Genomic DNA, 18,000 nt, shown 5'->3' with positions numbered 1-18,000 from the left:
TAAACACGTTCAAATAGTGCAGCTCCGCCGAAAAATGGCGTTCGGTAAGCCCTCGGCCGTACTTTCCCATACTTCGAAGATGAAAAGCTATGTACGAATCGAAGAACTACTTTGTGATGGCACTTTTGTACTCTCAACATACGTTCCTGCAATATTCATCTTCGATTCATTAATTAGCTCATCTATACAAACACTGGTTTCTAGCTTCTTAGTATTACTTTAGCTGTAAGAGCTATTCGCCGATTCGGCAGACGAACGTAAGACAGATATTTGAAATGTTGACCATTAAATTGCTCCATATAAATGTAAGGGCACTAATCACTATGAAAGTTTACTGGCTTATATTACATATAAATAATGATCACGCATTAAGGATTCACCATGACATCACGTAAGTGAAATTTCCTGCGTGGCTGCCAGTACAAGTTGAACTTCCGCGTACTCCCAACGTCTCGCATCTGCCTCTTTAGCTCAGTGGTAGAGCACTGGTCTCGTAAACCAGGGGTCGTGAGTTCAAACCTCACAGGAGGCAACATATTTTTTTCGTCTTTCATGAGTAGTGTACAATTCAGGGTAACGACAGAGCAATTACTTTTTGCATCTTTCAGGGTGCAAAATGTTTCATGTTTTAAAACGACTCTGTCCGGCAATATGCTGAAATAACGTCCCTTTTCTTTATTAGTCAGGCCATTTTTCGCTCCAAACATGTGATGCGAGTGATATGGGTACTGTTCACATTTGGATCCTTCTCAAATTTAGATCTTGGATTATTTATTTATAATTAGTAATAACTTTCGAAGTGCAGCAACATGTTAATTATGAATCATTGTCTAGAAGAACCTTCAAAATTGTGTTTCGCTTGCTTATTTATTATGGTGCAGCATTCTGTTTTCGACTTACAGATATTCAAATATAAGAAAGCTGTACATATCAAAACTTTGCTTGGCACCTGCCTTCCTGCGAACTTCAAACTAACTTGCCCCTCCAGTGATTGGGGGTACCTACTGAAGTTGGACTCCAAACAACGTTGCAACTCGATCATTTTCACATTAACAAATCACTGCCAAAGGTGGAAATACAAGTTGCGAAATTTGTTCGAGGAGACAATGTATCATTGTTCCCCCAGCTCGAGTCTTCTGAAACAGATCTACCACACTTACTACACAAAATAATTTACCTCTTAGTAAAGAACACTGAATTTTTGCGATCATCTGTAGCAGGATGTATATGTATAGCAGTTGTTGCTTCCCTTGTGCAAACAACGCAGGTAATGTCTTGGGTCATGTCCAAGTTCGTATTTACTTCTTTTGTGTCTTCTATTTCCCACCACTACGACCTGTCGTATCCAAAAGGCCTTTCTCTATGTTCTTCCACCGCTACGTGGACCATTTAGCTTCTCTTCCTATTAACCGCAAAAAAAGCTTAACAATCCTATAAAATAAAGGATGTTACTCGTGTCTATGTAACTTTCTTGCTAACTGATTTAAGGGTAAACGTTTACTTCACCTCATGACCGTCAGACCTTTGTCACGGCTGTAAACACATCACTGAATTTCATATTTTCTTTTCGACGGTATGGACTACTGTTTATCTACCCGTAAATCCTAATTGTTCACGCACCTTCCCCAAGACTGTTTCCTTAACTTTATACGTACTTCGATTCGGTCTCTCATTCTAATTTTGTCCGAAATCGTTCTTCCCAAGCATACAAACCTTAAGTAAGTTCGAAAGTTTTTTATGCGATATTTACCGTTCCTCTAATAGCTGGTTTTGTTCTTTGTCACAACTTATTGCAATACGAGCCCAATTCTATGCAACCTCGTCAATCTTGTAACGCAATTAAGGTACTGCAGTCATCTGCTTGTTTGATCACTTTCCACAGTTAGTTGACTGTGATAAACTTAACTATTTTTTCCCAAATTACATAAACGACGGACTGCTCGTCTTATATTTGTAACTCTAAGTCCATGTTTTTTTATGTTTGAGTTCTCCTGAAACATTTCCGTGATTCAAACAGGTTTATGATGGTCGTCTTAAATCAATGTATTCTTCTGAGTGTGCCAGTGGCATGTGAGATACATTGCTACAAGCCTATGAAAATCTGCAAAACAAAGAAAACATCCGCAGAGCAGTTTCTCTGTCAAATTCATTATTATTATTATTATTATTATTATTATTATTCGTTACAGTCAACTTTGGACTACGCTAAGCATCAGTCATTTCTTGTGCTTTTTCTTGCGTTCTTCCCAGTACTTCTTCATTTTTTCTGAGTGGGCTTCTTTACGTTCTTGCGACCAGGTTGTTCCCGTCTTCTTTGATTGCGTTCGGTCTTTGAATCCCTGTATTTTGTTGATGGCATTCCTATATTCCATTCTGTTGTAAACTGTCTCTGATATAATGTTCATTTCTGCAATGTCTTCTTTTACTTCTTTCAGCCAGTTAATTTGTGTCTTTCTGCTTTCCATGTATTCCAGGATTTTCTTTGCCGTTCTTTCTGGTGCCATTCTTTTGACATGCCCATAGAAACTCAGTCTTCTCTTTTTAAAGGATGTTGTCAGTTTTTCAATTTTCTCGTATAACTCTTTATTGGATCGCAATTTATAATCTTGTCCATCCTTTTTAGGTCCTAAGATCTTTCTCAGTATTTTTCTCTCTTTTATTTCCAATTTCTCCAACAGACGTTTTCTGTTCAGTGGGATGCATTCAATCGCATACAAACTTTCTGGTTTTATTACCGCATTGTAGTGCCTGAGCTTGGCATTGATGGAGATCGACTTTTTATTGTATACATTTCGGCATAGCTGGTATGCCGTTTCCATCTTTATTGCTCTTTCCTGTAGTGAAACATTTGGTAACCCTGTCGGTGTAATCCATTCCCCTAGATACTTAAATTTATGGACTCTCTTAATTATTCCATACTTAGTTTGCAATGTCTGTGTTGGGTCTGTTTTGTCCTGTATCATCAGTTCTGTCTTTTCATACGATATTTGTAGACCTGTCTTCTCAGCGATCTCATGCAGCATTTCTATCTGAATCTTTGCTGTTTCGATGTCATCTGCCAATATTGCCATGTCATCAGCAAATGCCAGACATTCAATTTTTGTTTTATTTCTTCCTAACGTTATCCCATTTTTCACTCCAGCTTCTGCCATCTTCTCTCTCCATTCCCTGACCACTTTTTCAAGGACAATGTTAAACAACAGTGGGGAGAGTCCATCCCCTTGTCTAACACCTGTTCCAATTACAAACGGTTGTGACAATCTACCCAAAAACTTCACTTGCGATTTTGTTCCCGTAAGGGTTTCCTGGATTAGACTTCTGCTTTTATCATCAATCCCAAATTCTTCTAATGTGTTAATCAAGGTTGGTCTATCAATAGAATCATATGCTTTTTTGAAGTCTATGAATGTAATTACTAGATTTTTCGATGTGCGTGCGCGAAGTTGTATTATGGAGAGTAGACTGAATATCTGTTCACTGCATGATCTTCCTTTTCTAAACCCAGCCTGATATTCACCCAGTTCTTTCTCTACTTGATTTTCAATCCTGTTTTGTAGTGCCTTGGATAGGATCTTATAGGCCACTGATAACAATGAGATACCTCTGTAGTTATTTGCATTTGTCCTGGCACCCTTCTTATGTAATGGATGAATCAATGCTGTCTTCCATTCCTCCGGAATCTTCTCTGTATTCCAAATTTCTTCAAACAGCGCCTCAAAATTATTTATTAAGTTTTCTCCTGCGTATTTCAGTAGTTCCGCGACTAACGAGTCTTTACCAGATGCTTTATTGTTTTTCAATCCTTTCAAGATCTCTTTAATTTCTTCTTTATTAGGTGGTTCAGAGTCTGGTAGCTTATTCTTAGGCTTCTCAAATGTCAAGGTTTCATCAGGTCTTTTGCAGCTTAGCAGCGTTTCAAAGTAGTTCGCTAGGTGTTGGCAATTTTGTTCCACACTGGTGATCAGATTTCCTTTTTCATCTTTGAAGCAGAGTGTCGGTGGTTTATATCTTGTTATTGTAGTTCTGAATGTTTGAAAGAAATTGCGTGTATTGTTCTTAGAAAATTCATCTTGTATTTTCTGTATTTGTTGTGTGTCATATTTCCTTCGTTCACTTTTAATGATTTTCGTCGTTTCACGTCTTTGCGTTTTGAACTGCTCCCAGTCAGTTGGCCTTTTGGTTGAGTTGTATTTCTCCCAAGTTCTGGCTCTTTTCTGTAGTGCTTTCTCACAGACCTCATTCCACCAGGGATGCTTTTTCTTTTTGGTTAGTAAAATTGTTTGTTCTGCTACGTCTCGTATTGAGGTTGCAATTTCTTCCCATTTGTGACTTTTGATTTTATCTGTCTTTTCCTTGTAGTCGTCTAAGACTTGCTGATTGAGCATTAAGTCCTGTACTCTATATTTGGCTATTTTTGTTTCGTCACTCTTGTGACTTCTTTCTGGTGTTAATTTCATCTTAATTTTGGTCAGATAATGGTCAGAATCAAAGTTGGCCCCTTTCACCACCTGTACATCTTGAATGTCCTTTGAATTATCATAACTTATTGTCACGTGATCAATCTGGAATTCGCCAAGTAATTTGTTCGGTGATTTCCATGTTGTTTGTTTTTTGGGATTCTTCTGGAATTTAGTTGTCATAATGTTCAATTTGAATTTCTCACAAAACTCTACTAATCTCTGGCCATTCATGTTAGTTTTAGTGTGTGCTGTAAACCTCCCTGTGCTTTTTGATAATTCGTTTCTTCCAATTTGTGCATTAAAGTCTCCTAACAGAATTGTAGTGTGGTGTGTTGCTCAGGGATCTTCCCTATTGTTTCTTCCAGTTCCTCCCAAAATGTCTGCACTTTCTCTGGATTTTGTTGGTTGTCTTTATTTATTGGTGCATGGGCATTTATAAGTGTGTACTTTTTATTTTTATTTCTGAATGTTATCAATGATATTCTTGGTGATTTAGATTTAAATTCTAGTACCTTAGTAGAGAATGAGTTATGTATCACAAATGCTGTGCCATATACCCGAAGACCTTTTGTATTCTTTACCATCTGTGCTGGTTTCCCTTTATAAATCCTGTACTGGTCTGCCTGTACTGTATCCTCATCTGGGTATCTTGTTTCTTGTATAGCCAGAACTTTTAGTTTGTGTTCATCCATTAGTTTTGTCAGTTCTTTTTGTTTACCTGTTCTCAGCATTGAGTTCACGTTCAGTGTTCCTATGAACGTTTGATGTCTGTTCCTATGTTTAGCGTTAGGGATCCTAGGACCCTCCGACTGGTCTGTTGCGCAATGATGCTGGGCCCCCGGATCCGAATGCCCAGCTTCGGTGGTATTACCACCACGGGGAGGAAACTTTCTCATTGCACCTTCCATTTCTGATGCTTGGTTAAAGCTGTTGTTTCCAGAGGTATACACCTCCTTCCACTAAGACTTAGCTCGCTACACTAAGAAGTTAATTCAGGCCGCTCCTCTGGAGTACAGACGCCTTTCGCAGCCGCTTCTCTGAAGTACAGACGCTGCTGATTGAAGATAACTCTTCCGCTCCAAAAGCCGTTGGGACATATAGTGTCTTCTTCCGCCTTCTGGACCGTTGGTTAATCTTCACCTTTTCCGCCAGTTCCGCCGTTCCGATGATCTTCATCTCCGCCTTCACTGCCGTTGAGGTCTTCACCGTTACCCTGGCAAGGGACCCTTACGAGGTACTATCACCCGGGCCAGGTGAACCAAGGTTTTTTAACGAGGTTGTTACTCCTCCCCCTTATTATTATTATTATTATTATTATTTTTTTTTTTTTTTGCATCTTCCTTTCCTTTTCCTTTCGCTCCTGCGTGAAGTTACGTTCTGTTATCGGGTATGCCGAAGGAGATGGTGTGGTGGTTGAAGCAGTGGATTCGCATTGGGAACAAGCGGTATTCAGAATCTTCATCCACACATTCCAATTTAGGTCCATCGTGTTCTAAGGATAGATTATTTAAGGTGAATTTTGGGGTGTTTCCATTGGTTACCCTTCGGTTTATATCCTGCCTTATCCTCTGTCTCTACTGATTTCACTGTTAGTGTTAAACCTTCACTTTCCTTTTGCTATCCGCTGATTAAGGTGCAGAGTCTGTTTTGCAATGACATGGAGAGGTCCCCCGCGATGCGATCCATTTTTTGAAACCATCTATACGGTTACGTAGGTTGAGATCCCAGGTATCACACACTGCAGCAAATACCATGGTGGGCCCTCATTTGCGAATAACTGATGGAAAAAATTTCGGAATTTTGTGTGACAATTGCGTTAAAAAAGTTGCATCACATAGTTTGGTTGCTTGGTATAATGGATAGGACAGTAGTTTTATATGAAGGAGATTGTGGGTTCGAATCTCGCCAGCTTCAGTAGATCTTTTATTTTTAAATCTTTATCGAAATGACTTTGACCATCATTTTTATTCAATTAATTGATTTAAATTTAATTTTTTGTTTTTATTCCTTTGTCACATCATTCTAATCATAATAACTTCTTCTTTTGCTCTCATTTTTCTTCTTATCATTCTTTTTTCACTTGAAATCTTAGTTCATGCGTTTTAAATTAATTTTATGTGTTAGTTTCGATTTAATTTAGTTTGTTTTGTCACCCTTGTTTTTTCGTTCACATTATGGCGTTCTTTACATATGTTTCCCATTTTGTTTGAATTTTGTTTACCTATAAAACCGTATTTCATTTAAATCTTCCTCTGCATTACTTTGTCCATCATGCAATAGGTTTTTAGATTATGCTTTAAGCGTTTGGTTTCAGAAAGGCGATCCCATCGTTAGGGCCTCTCCTTGTGACATGTATCTCCACCATACAAACTCAAATTTTAAATTGTACCTCGTAGTTACTTAATTTTCGGGCAGTGATGCACACGATCATTAATTAGCTTCCATGTCTAAAACACTTGAAACTGTGAACCAATGCTCATGCAGCGCATAATAATGACTTAATAATGAGCTGTAACTACCATTTGATGAAAGGATTATAGGTAAGATTTCAGACTTTCTACTTACTACTGAAATGGACTTCATGAAGAACCACGTTTATAAGGGAACCGTGATTAGTATCAATACAGTACCACAAATGCGGTTGACGCCATTTTCATTTTCACTAAAGTAATTTTGTTACTTAGCGCAGTCAAGAGGTCACAGAGAGCAAAATTCTTCTATACCCTTTTCTAAAATCTGGGACAAATAAAATAAGAGTTGGAAGTCAAGAAAGGATTGCTCGGATTAAAAAGGGTGTAAGACAGGGATGTAGCCTTTCGCTCCTATTGTTCAATCTACACAGCGAAGCAGCGATGACGGAAATAAAAGGAAGATTCAAGTGCAGTATTAAATTCAGAGGGGGGGGGGGGGGGGCAGCCTGTGGATGGTTTTTAAGGCAAACACTGTTTCCACGTACGCATACCCCATAATTACTCTAGCAGGCAAACATTGGGGCTTCACTCGTCTGGAGTGAGACGTGCCCGGGGGGGGGGGGGGGGGGCAACTGGACAATAACCCTGGGTTCGGTGTGGGGCGGCGGGGGGTGAGTGGACTGCTATAGCCTGCTGTGGGGGCGAAGCCTCTCCGTCGTTTCTAGGTCCCCAGTTCAATACATCAATACATACATACAGATTAGCACTGGCAAGAAGGGCATTCCTGGACGAGATTAGTTTACTAATATCAAACATAGGCCATATTTTGAGGAAGAAATTTCTGAGAATATACTTTGGAGCCCAGAATTGTATGGTAGTGAACCATGGACTGTGAGAAAAGCGGAACAGTAGTGAATCGAAGCATCTGAGATGTGGTGCTACTGAAGGATGTTGAAAATTAGGTGGACTGATAAGTTAACGAACGATGAGGTTCTCTGCAGAATCGACGAGAATAGGAATATATATGGAAAACACCGACAAGAATAAAGGACAGGATGAAGGACTTCCTTAAAAACATCAGGGAATAACTGATAATACTAGAGGGACCTGTAGACGGTAAAAAGTGTACGGGAAGACAGAGATTGGAATACCTCAAACCCGATAACTGAGGATGTATATTGCAAGTGCTATTCTCTAAGATTAAAGGTTAGCACAGGAGAGGAATTCGAGGCGGGCGGCGTCAAACCAGTCAGAAGACCGATGACACACACACACACACACACACACACACACACACACACACACACACACACACCGGCCACTGACTTTGTAATGTATTTGCATAGCATACTACGTGATATTTGTGGATATTTGTGTGTGTGTGTGTGTGTGTGTGTCTCAAAACCATATGGTCATTCACCACAAAACCACATACCCCCTTCTCCCTCGACCCCTCTAGCTGAGTTAGAGTTCCTGGGGCGTAACTCTACACGTCGAGTGCATGTGACGATGGTGAATGCGTATAAAGTTGCTGTCACTTTCGTGTGTTGTACAGGTGCGCGCGTGCGAACACACACACACACACACACACACACACACACACACACACACAGATATAACCTTTACAGCCCATCTGCTACCTGCAGGCACCAAGTTTCATCCTCTCTCTCTCTCTCTCTGGGCCTATACAACACACCAAAGTGACACCAACTTCATACGCACTCACCACTGTCACATACACTCAACGTGTAGAGTTACGCCCCAGGAACTGTGCTAGAGGGGTCTAGGAAGAAGGGGGGTATGCAGTTTTGTGGTGAATGACTATACAGTTTTGAGATTTCATGCAAAAAAGGCTCTGGGTGTCTTTGTTACCAGTCAATATCCATTACATTCTCTGGCTCTTTTCAAACTGATACGTCTATCTGGCGGGACAGGATGAGACTTCGGTTAGCGAAGGTTTTCTGGGGGAGGGGTGGGGTGATGAGGCTGGGATGTCAGCCGCCGTTCCTTGACCTTCGCTGGTCTCGACCATGCTTACGATACAACACATTTCGTGAAGGGCAGATACCAACGTGCACAACAAAAGAAAAAAAAAGTCACAAGCTCGTGAAATGAGTGTTCTTCAGTTAGTTATAACAAAGTAACTACCACAGATCAGTAGTCACAGGTTCAATCAAAGGTGAACATAGGGCTAAGGCGCGGCAATGACCGAATCAGCTCTCGAAGGAATACACTATCCCAAGTATGGTCTGGCTTTGCAACTGGACGTCTAACATTATGGAGTACAGTGAACATCAGGCTTCATGGGGATGCTATTCATGGGAAATGACCACTTGTGCACTCCACTCATCGCTGGTCACAGAATGTAGCTTCTGAGTCGGCCCGCCAGCAGGTACACAGCAACCGAGCGAGGTGGCGCAGTGGTTAGCACACTGGAGCCGCATCCGGGAGGACGGCCGTCATCCTGATGTAGACTATGCCGGGATGCTTCCTCTGACATGGCACGACCGATTTCCTTCACCATCTTTTCCTAATCCGAGCTTGTGCTCTGTCTCTAGTGATCTCGTTATCGACAGAACGTAAAACACTAATCTCGTCCTCCTAGGTACCACAAGAGAACCGATTCCGCACACAAAGAGTCCCAGCTTGTCTTTTAAAATACCGTTACCTGGAACCCTCCATAATCCATCAAACGTCAATGTAACGACAGATATGGAGCCATTCGCTGTGGAGCGTACGGCCTTGTGTCAGTGCAATAAGCGAAGTGTTAAACAGGATAACGATGTGGAAATGGAACACTCGTAGTGCCTAGCTCCTCCATTGAGGAGAGACAAAACCGCAAAGGAACTTTATTCATTAATGCACTGCTAATGTACATCTTATCATATTTGTGCGAGATGTCAAGAACCTTGCCAGTGTTGTTCATACGTTGTTCTTAATTTTTTCCCTCTTTAACCCTTGAATATTGAGCGGAGAAAATATTACATTGCTATTAAGTCATCGTAAAGTTCACTACTCCACATTTTATTCAATTTATAAGTAATGCTTAAGGTATTACCATTATACCCACAATAGTATGATACATACCAAATGTCCTGTTTTATGCCCTACAGCATTTGTAAATTTTCAGAGGGTTTAGTAAACTAGGGTTAAACACGTTCCATTTGTTTCTTTAACTACATTAGTGCACATGTATCATTTTATACTAATATCTAACAACGTTACTAGCAAAATAAATAGGTTGTTTAATTTTCACTTATTATTTATCCAACACCTTTAACATACTAAATTGGAAATATATGCGGCCCACATGATTTTCAAGTCCTTATAGTGCGGCCCCCGGAAACAAAAAGTTGCCAATCCCTACCTAGGTGCACAATATACACTAGTCTGCAAATAGTAACAACAAGATAGACAAACTAACATAACATTTTAACAATTCTGTGGAAATGAAAGTGCGGGAGCACATTGCCTGAGTCTACCAGTCGTACACAGAAAGCTGGACGTCACACGTTATGGGATCAACGTGACTACAGCGCCAAATGGGGCTGGCGCCGCAACACGAGGCTGTTGAAGGAACGGGAAAATACAGTGCATACCATTAAGCGAGCAGTTACGGTGTATTCTGATGGTGTTCTTCGGTACAACACGACCCGGAGACATTTGGATGACTTCATTCGGGGAAGAATCATCGGGAAACTGGGTAAAGGACGTAGTGAGACCCGTGAAGCCCTGGAGTCTGGCACTGCTCACAGCGTTCTTTCATGTGCATGGGGAGCCTACGGAACCAGAGGCATTCTGCTCGAAGGAGAGGTGGTGGTCGGTCGAATATGATCAACTACATCAGCAGTTGACCGCTACGTTGTGCAACAGCCAAGAAGGGACCCCACGTCAATGGGAGTTGGGAGCAGGGAGTGGAAGGTGTGAATTCTCTTGCTTCACAGTGGCATGGCACGACATGAGGTGTTCTCTTTTTCGACAACCAGGATGTTGTGTTCCGCTGACACCAGCATCGGCAGTGGGGTCAAGAGCTTTTCTCGGATGAGTGCAGAATTTGTTCGAATAGTGATTCACTCTCGTATGGCAGAGATGGGAATACGTAACGCACCCACGTACATTGTCCAAAATCGGTTTGGTGTGGAGAGAGATGGTAATGTTGGGTCGGTGTAGTAACGTCCAAATGTGTGAACGCGGTACATTCACTGCTCAATGTATTTGTGAAAAAGTTCTTTTTCCCCATGTGAATTTTTTCAGGATTGCATTCGGCCCTGACTTAATTTTTATGGACGACAACGCGCGCTCGCATCCGACTGCGCAGGTGTTGTAGCTCTTGGAACGAGGGGATATTCGGCGAATGGACTGATCTGCCCTTTTCCCATTTTAAATCCCACTGAACACGTGTGGGATGCATTGGGGAGAAATATTTCATGCACGTCCACATGCACCAACCACCACCCAGCAGTCGTCAACCGTACTGGTGGAACAATGGAATGCACTATCACAAGAACATGGCATCACACTTCTTGTCAGCAGAGCATGCACTGCCGTTCATGGTGATCTCACATTCTATTACGAACCGTGTACCCAAGTGATTATCATAAATGGCGGAGACTTCAACGTAATTATTGACTTTAATAAAAATGTCATTTTTGTTCGTCCCATTGGTTATTTCTTTGTTACCTCTTTGCACTACACTGTAGCAGTTCTTTATATGCAGGGTACAAGTTTTATAGAGCTATGTTACGGTACTTGGCAGTGACACATGATGTGGAAGTTACTTACGTTTTTAAAATTTGCACACCAGTGTATTAATAATTTCTAGGGGCCTAAGAGGATGTTTGCGACGCTCTCCAGAGGCGTGTCACCGCTTGCAGTTCTGCTCCCTAGAGCCTTACCACGGTCAGCTCAGTTTTGGAGTGTGGCGAAGTTAGTACTCACTTCCTACGGGACACACAAGACATCATAATTTGCAACATCACACTTCCTTTTTATGGGAGTAATCGCATTCGGCTGTGACTTTACACATCCTGTATATCAATCTGGAACATGCGGTTTGTACATTTTAATAACATGCTCTAAGCACGCGTTGCGTTTCTTTGTCTGTACACGTGTTCTCATGTTTAACTTTTGTCTTATTGTGTGTTGCAAACTGTAATATTTTTCCGAGTTAGCGCTGTCTCTGTCAACTTTCCTTTTTTTTTCTTTTTAAACCAGTGTTTTAAGCCACTTCAGACAATGTCTTGCTACCCGAGTTCAGGCTAGTTACAGTGCTAAGGCGTCTTCCTACAGGTGCCGCTGGTGGCGGCAAAGCCTAGGAAACAGGACAAGAGCAACCGGATCGCAAGGAGGTTGGATTGGCGGGTATCACTGACAGTTTCGGCTTTCCTCTACGACTCCTGAGATGCCACGCTGTACCTAAGTGCGTACATGAGTTACAGCATATACAGTTTGAAATGTAGCACACTACGATGATACTGTTCCCCGTGAAACTGGATCGTAATAATCGTCCCAATACTGGATTGTCGTGACACTTTTCGCCACTTCCTCTCGTCTCATTCCTGTGTATATTAGTATGCATAAAGATTTTAAATATGTTCCATGTATCTTGCCATACACTTCCCCTGTCACGATGTACGAGAGCATGACGATGATGATAGTAAACATAAAACAACTGAAATGAATGATAGTTAGTCCGTCCACCGTCTCATGGCGTGCGAGACGGTAAAAACGGAGCATTTATAGCGTCACTTTGTTGTCCATCTATCTGTCTGACTGCTAAAAGCCCAGCCGGCCGGAGTAGCCGAGCGGTTCTAGGCGTTACAGTCTGGAACCGCGCGACCGCTATGGTAGCAGGTTCGAATGCTGCCTCGGGCATGGATGTGTGTGATGTCCTTAGGTTAGTTAGGTTTAATTAGTTCTAAGTTCTAGGCGACTGATGACCTCAGATGTTAAGTCCCATAGTGCTCAGAGCCATTTTTGTTAAAAACCCTTTTTCTCAGGAACGGTTACAGGTTTCAAGTTGAAATTTATGTCACATACTAAGGTTAACGGTCCCTTGGCGATTAAAACATTTAAGCTTCTAAGACAATGCAATCAAAAGATATCGCCGTTTATGTCAGAAATTTCGATACACGAAAACTCACATAACCTACAGGGCACCCGTTGATCCAGAATCATGAAATTTGACAAAAAACAACATTTCATAGTACAAGTAAACGAAAGAATCCTCAAACTGTTAATTTGTAATTATATCACACGAAAAAATATTTCTTTTATCGTTTGTTATCGGACGTTACACTTGAAATTAAAACAATCAGTACATCTGCATACAGGCAATATGCGTCGCAATGATAAAAGTCAAATATCAGGCAAGGAATGACTTTGTTGCTCATATGACGTGTTTCGAAATTTATCCATCACCTGACATCGACGAGCGATTGCTGCACGCAGATAAGGCGCTTCAAGATGTATACGAAACAAACATTCGCAGACTAGTCTGGATATTTGATGATTGATAAATTACGGAACGCTTGACATGAGCAATAAAGTCATACCTTGCCCGATGTTATCCTTTTACCATAAGAACTACTGAGCATTGAAATAATGGTCGTCTGCCCCCTGACTGACTTGATGACACATTTATATTATTGAAATTAAAACATTCTCGAAAATCTTGCAGTCTCTCGACCGATATGTTAGCAATGACAATGTCGATAAAAGGCAAAAATTGTCGAGATTCACGATTCCCGGAATGGATGAACTGTCTATACACAGAATTAATATTTTACGGAACCCTTACTGAACGAGTACTCCTCGTACTTGGCCAATTTTTTTAAGATTAATCAAACTTTCATATGTTTTGTACTAGGAACTCGAATGGTTAACTGTTGTTGCTGTTGTGGTCTTCAGTCCTGAGACTGGTTTGATGCACCTCTCCATGCTACTCTATCCAGTGCAAGGTTCTTCATCTCCCAGTACCTACTGCAACCTACATCCTTCTGAATCTGCTTACCGTATTCATCTCTTGGTTTCCCTCTACGATTTTTACCCTCCACGCTGCCCTCCAATGCTAAATTTGTGATCCCTTGATGCCTCAGGACATGTCCTACCAACCGATCCCTTCTTCTGGTCAAGTAGTGCAACAAACTTCTCTTCTCCGCAATCCTATTCAATACCTCCTCATTAGTTACGTGATCCACCCACCTAATCTTCAACATTCTTCTGTAGCACCACATTTCGAAAGCTTCTATTCTCTTCTTGTCCAAACTATTTATAGTCCATGTTTCACTTCCATACATGGCCACACTCCATACAAATACTTTCAGAAACGACTTCCTGACACTTAAATCTATACTCGATGTTAACAAATTCCTTTTCTTCAGAAACGCTTTCCTTGCCATTGCCAGTCTACATTTTATATCCCCTCTACTTCGACCATCATCAGTTATTTTGCTCCCCAAATAGCAAAACTCCTTTACTACTTTAAGTGTCTCATTTCCTAATCTAATTCCCTCAGCAACACCCGACTTAATTCGACTACATTCCATTATCCTCGTTTTGCTTTTGTTGATGTTCATCTTATATCCTCCTTTCAAGACACTGTCCATTCCGTTCAACTGCTCTTCCAAGTCCTTTGCTGTCTCTGACAGAATTACAATGTCGTCGGCGAACCTCAAAGTTTTTATTTCTTCTCCCTGGATTTTAATACCTACACCAAATTTTTCTTTTGTTTCTTTTACTGCTTGCTCAATATAGAGATTGAATAACATCGGGGATAGGCTACAACCCTGTCTCATTCCCTTCCCAACCCCTGCTTCCCTTTCATGCTCCTCGACTCTTATAACTGCCATCTGGTTTCTGTACAAATTGTAAATAGCCTTTCGCTCCCTGTATTTTACCCCTGCCACCTTCAGAAATTGAAAGAGTATTCCAGTCAACATTGTCAAAAGCTTTCTCTAAGTCTAAAAATGCTTGAAACGTAGGTTTGCCTTTCCTTAATATTTCTTCTACGATAAGTCGTAAGGTCAGTATTGCCTAACGTGTTCCAACATTTCTACGGAATTTAAACTGATCTTCCCCGAGGTCGGCTTCTACCAGTTTTTCCATTCGTCTGTAAATAATTCGCGTTAATATTTTACAGTTGCGACTTATTAAATTGATAGTTCGGTAATTTTCACATCTGTCAACACCTGCTTTCTTTGGAATTATTATATACGAGGGTTGTTTTTTAAGTAAGGCCCGTTTTTATTTTTAAAAAAGATACAAATACTTTTGTAAAAAACTTTTCTTTTCTGATTCTACACACTTTTAACTACTTTTCTACATAGTTGCCTTGTTTATTTAAGCACTTGTCATACCGTACAACTAAGTTTTTAATTCCCTCTTCAAAGAATTCGGCCGCCTGCTCCGACAGCCAAGAGTTCACGGCCGCTTTCACTTCATCGTCGTCATTGAAGCGCTGCCCGCCAAGATGGTGTTTCAGGTACCTGAAAAGGTGAAAATCGCTAGGAGCAAGGTAGGGGCTGCATGGTGCATGGTCCAAAACTCCCCAGCCGAAAGAATCGATCAAATCCCGAGTCTTTTGAGAGGTGTGAGGCCTAGCGTTATCGTGCAGGAGCAAAACTCCTTTTGTCAGCATGCCGCGCCTTCTGAATTGCTCTGCGGAGCTTCTTTAGAGTTGCACAGTAGGCATCTGAGTTGACTGTCGTTCCTCGTGGCATAAAGTCCACTAGCAAAACACCGCGCCGGTCCCAGAACACAGTTACCATAATCTTGCGCTTTGACAGCGTCTGTTTGGCTTTGACCTTGACGGGTGAGGTTGTGTGTCGCCATTCCGTCGATTGTCGCTTGCTTTCGGGAGTGATATGGGATACCCATGTTTCATCTCCAGTGACAATTTGACTCAACATGTCATCCCCTTCTTCCTCGTAACGAATCAAAAAGTCCAATGAAGTGGCAAATCTCTTCCCTTTGTGGTCCTCTGTGAGGAGTCTGGGTACCCACCGAGAACACAGTTTCTTAAAGTTTAGGTTTTCAGACACAATTTTGTACAAAACCGATCTTGAAACTTGTGGAAATTCCAAAGAAAGAGTGGAAATTGTGAATCTTCTGTCCTCACGAATCTTTGTTTCGACGGCAGCCACCAAATCATCAGTGATCACAGAGGGCCGGCCTGAGCGTTCTTCGTCATGGACGTTTTGACGGGCATTTTTAAACTCTCTAACCCATTGAGGCACTTTACCTTCACTCATTGCATTCAAGCCATAAACTTCTGTTAACTGACGATGAATTTCTGCAGCTGATAGGTTTCTCGCGGTCAAAAAACGTATCACTGACGGTATCTCACACGCGGCGGTCGATTCAATAATCGTAAACATTATAAAGTAGCACAGCGATGCTTACACGTCAGCTACAGACCTGCAACTTGCATCATTGTGAACGGGAAGGATGCCGGCAAGTGGCGCGGTGGCTTGTTGCGGCGTCCGCGTGAACTACGGGACTTCACGCGCGAACGGCCCTTGCTTAAAAAACAACCCTCGTATTCTGGTTAACCAGCCTACGAAAATTCAGCTGTTAAAATATAAAACTAAGGTCACTGTGTAAAAGTTAAAATGACAGCCTTGTGTATCTATATAGTGTCTAACGTTCAGTGATAGAAACGGAGATGTTTTGTCGTCCACGTCGGATTCAAGATAACGGATTGGGTGGCGAGTGGTCTCCCTACCAGCCCCCTAAGTCGATATCTCACGGTGCTGACGTGTAGTATCCACTCCTTCATAGAAAGTAAACTACAAGGATTGCGGCTGTTACGTCATCCGCTAAAATAGTGTCAGGTAGTTGTATAGTTTCAGCTGACGTCATATGTCTTAGGTGATTGTGGCGACTTCCGGGGTGTGATGAAAACATTAGAGCTGCACCACAGATGCGCTTTTTATTCAGTGATATAAGAGGCAGTCACACGAAAACGTAGCACATGGAAAAAAGTAAAATAACTGTGTATTATTTCAAAATTAATCGCCATTACTTTTATTACATTTATCCAACTGTGAGAAAAAGAGGGTCTATGCTTTCATGGAAAAACGCTTGCGGTTGCCTAAGGAACCATAAGTGTATCGCGTGCACCTCTTCGTCCGAATCAAATTTACAGCTTCGAGCGCATTTCTTCAGGGCTCCAAAAATATGGAAATCACATGGGGAGAGATCTGGACTGTATGGAGTAGAGATGGGGGATCCGCTCCTGAACTGTTTTATAGAGTTGAATCTTTCAAAGGAGTGAACAATCAGTGATTCAGAAAAAAAGAACGGTAGCCCCAAACGTTTCCCACAGCAGAGAGAGAGAGAGAGAGAGAGAGAGAGAGAGAGAGAGAGACGGAGCATATCAGCGGGGCCTCGGCTGGTCAGAGCACACTGCGCGCCACACAACACAGCCAGCGCCGGCCTCTGCCCTGCTTCTGCCTTGGCTGCCTGCATTGTGCAGTGCCCCATTGGATTTTGTGTTTCACATATCCCGTGCCGTTTCTGTGCTTCCTCTGCCGCGTGCAGTGTCTGGCGCACCTTAGCACCGCACTCCGTCGGCGATCGTTTCAGTCGCACGTCCTGCCCTCTGGGCAGTTGATGCGAGCAACAGGACAGAGAGCCTCCTAGCGAAGAACATACGAACTACTTGCAACAACCTGCTCGCAAGAGAGTGGACGATTTGTCTCGGAGCGGGTGACTGGTGGCCGCTCACCGCTGCCCCCACCCTCGGTACTCGCCCGCTCAACGCTCACCCCACCGTTCTCGACTCTAGCCAGAGCGTTGAGCAAAGCAACTCAGGTGTCACTCTGGTCTCTGTGGTCTTAGCTCACGCAGCAATACAGCTCGCGGCTCGACCAGCTTGACTCAGCGCCTCTGCATCGGAGTTCGTCTACACTGGATATTGTTCTTCGTACTAATACCGATGAGTATATTACATAATTATGTTATGTATACATCATTTGTTTTTATTTTATTTTTATTTGTTTAAACTGATCAGATGAGGTTCCTGACGACTCCTCTTACTATAGGATTTTTTATTATGGACACTCGAATTTACACTTTAATTACGAGCGAACCAATAAACGTATCGCAAAATGTGATACACCAATATT

General features: G+C 41.9%; 1 long non-coding RNA gene and 1 other non-coding gene across 2 annotated transcripts in view; one reads left to right on the top strand and one right to left on the bottom strand.

The window, feature by feature from the left end:
- LOC126251444 (uncharacterized) overlaps positions 1 to 18,000 on the bottom strand; it is a 313,933-nt gene that overhangs the window by 129,217 nt on the left and 166,716 nt on the right. The window lies entirely within an intron of this gene.
- On the top strand, positions 461 to 532 carry Trnat-cgu (transfer RNA threonine (anticodon CGU)). The gene has a single exon. It is a non-coding gene; the product is annotated as a tRNA-Thr (tRNA).

Source organism: Schistocerca nitens, chromosome 4, assembly GCF_023898315.1.
Source record: "Schistocerca nitens isolate TAMUIC-IGC-003100 chromosome 4, iqSchNite1.1, whole genome shotgun sequence".
Classification (NCBI taxonomy): Eukaryota; Metazoa; Arthropoda; class Insecta; order Orthoptera; family Acrididae; genus Schistocerca; species Schistocerca nitens.
The sequence above is the reverse complement of the archived record's forward strand: the minus strand, read 5'-3'. Positions and strand labels throughout refer to the sequence as shown.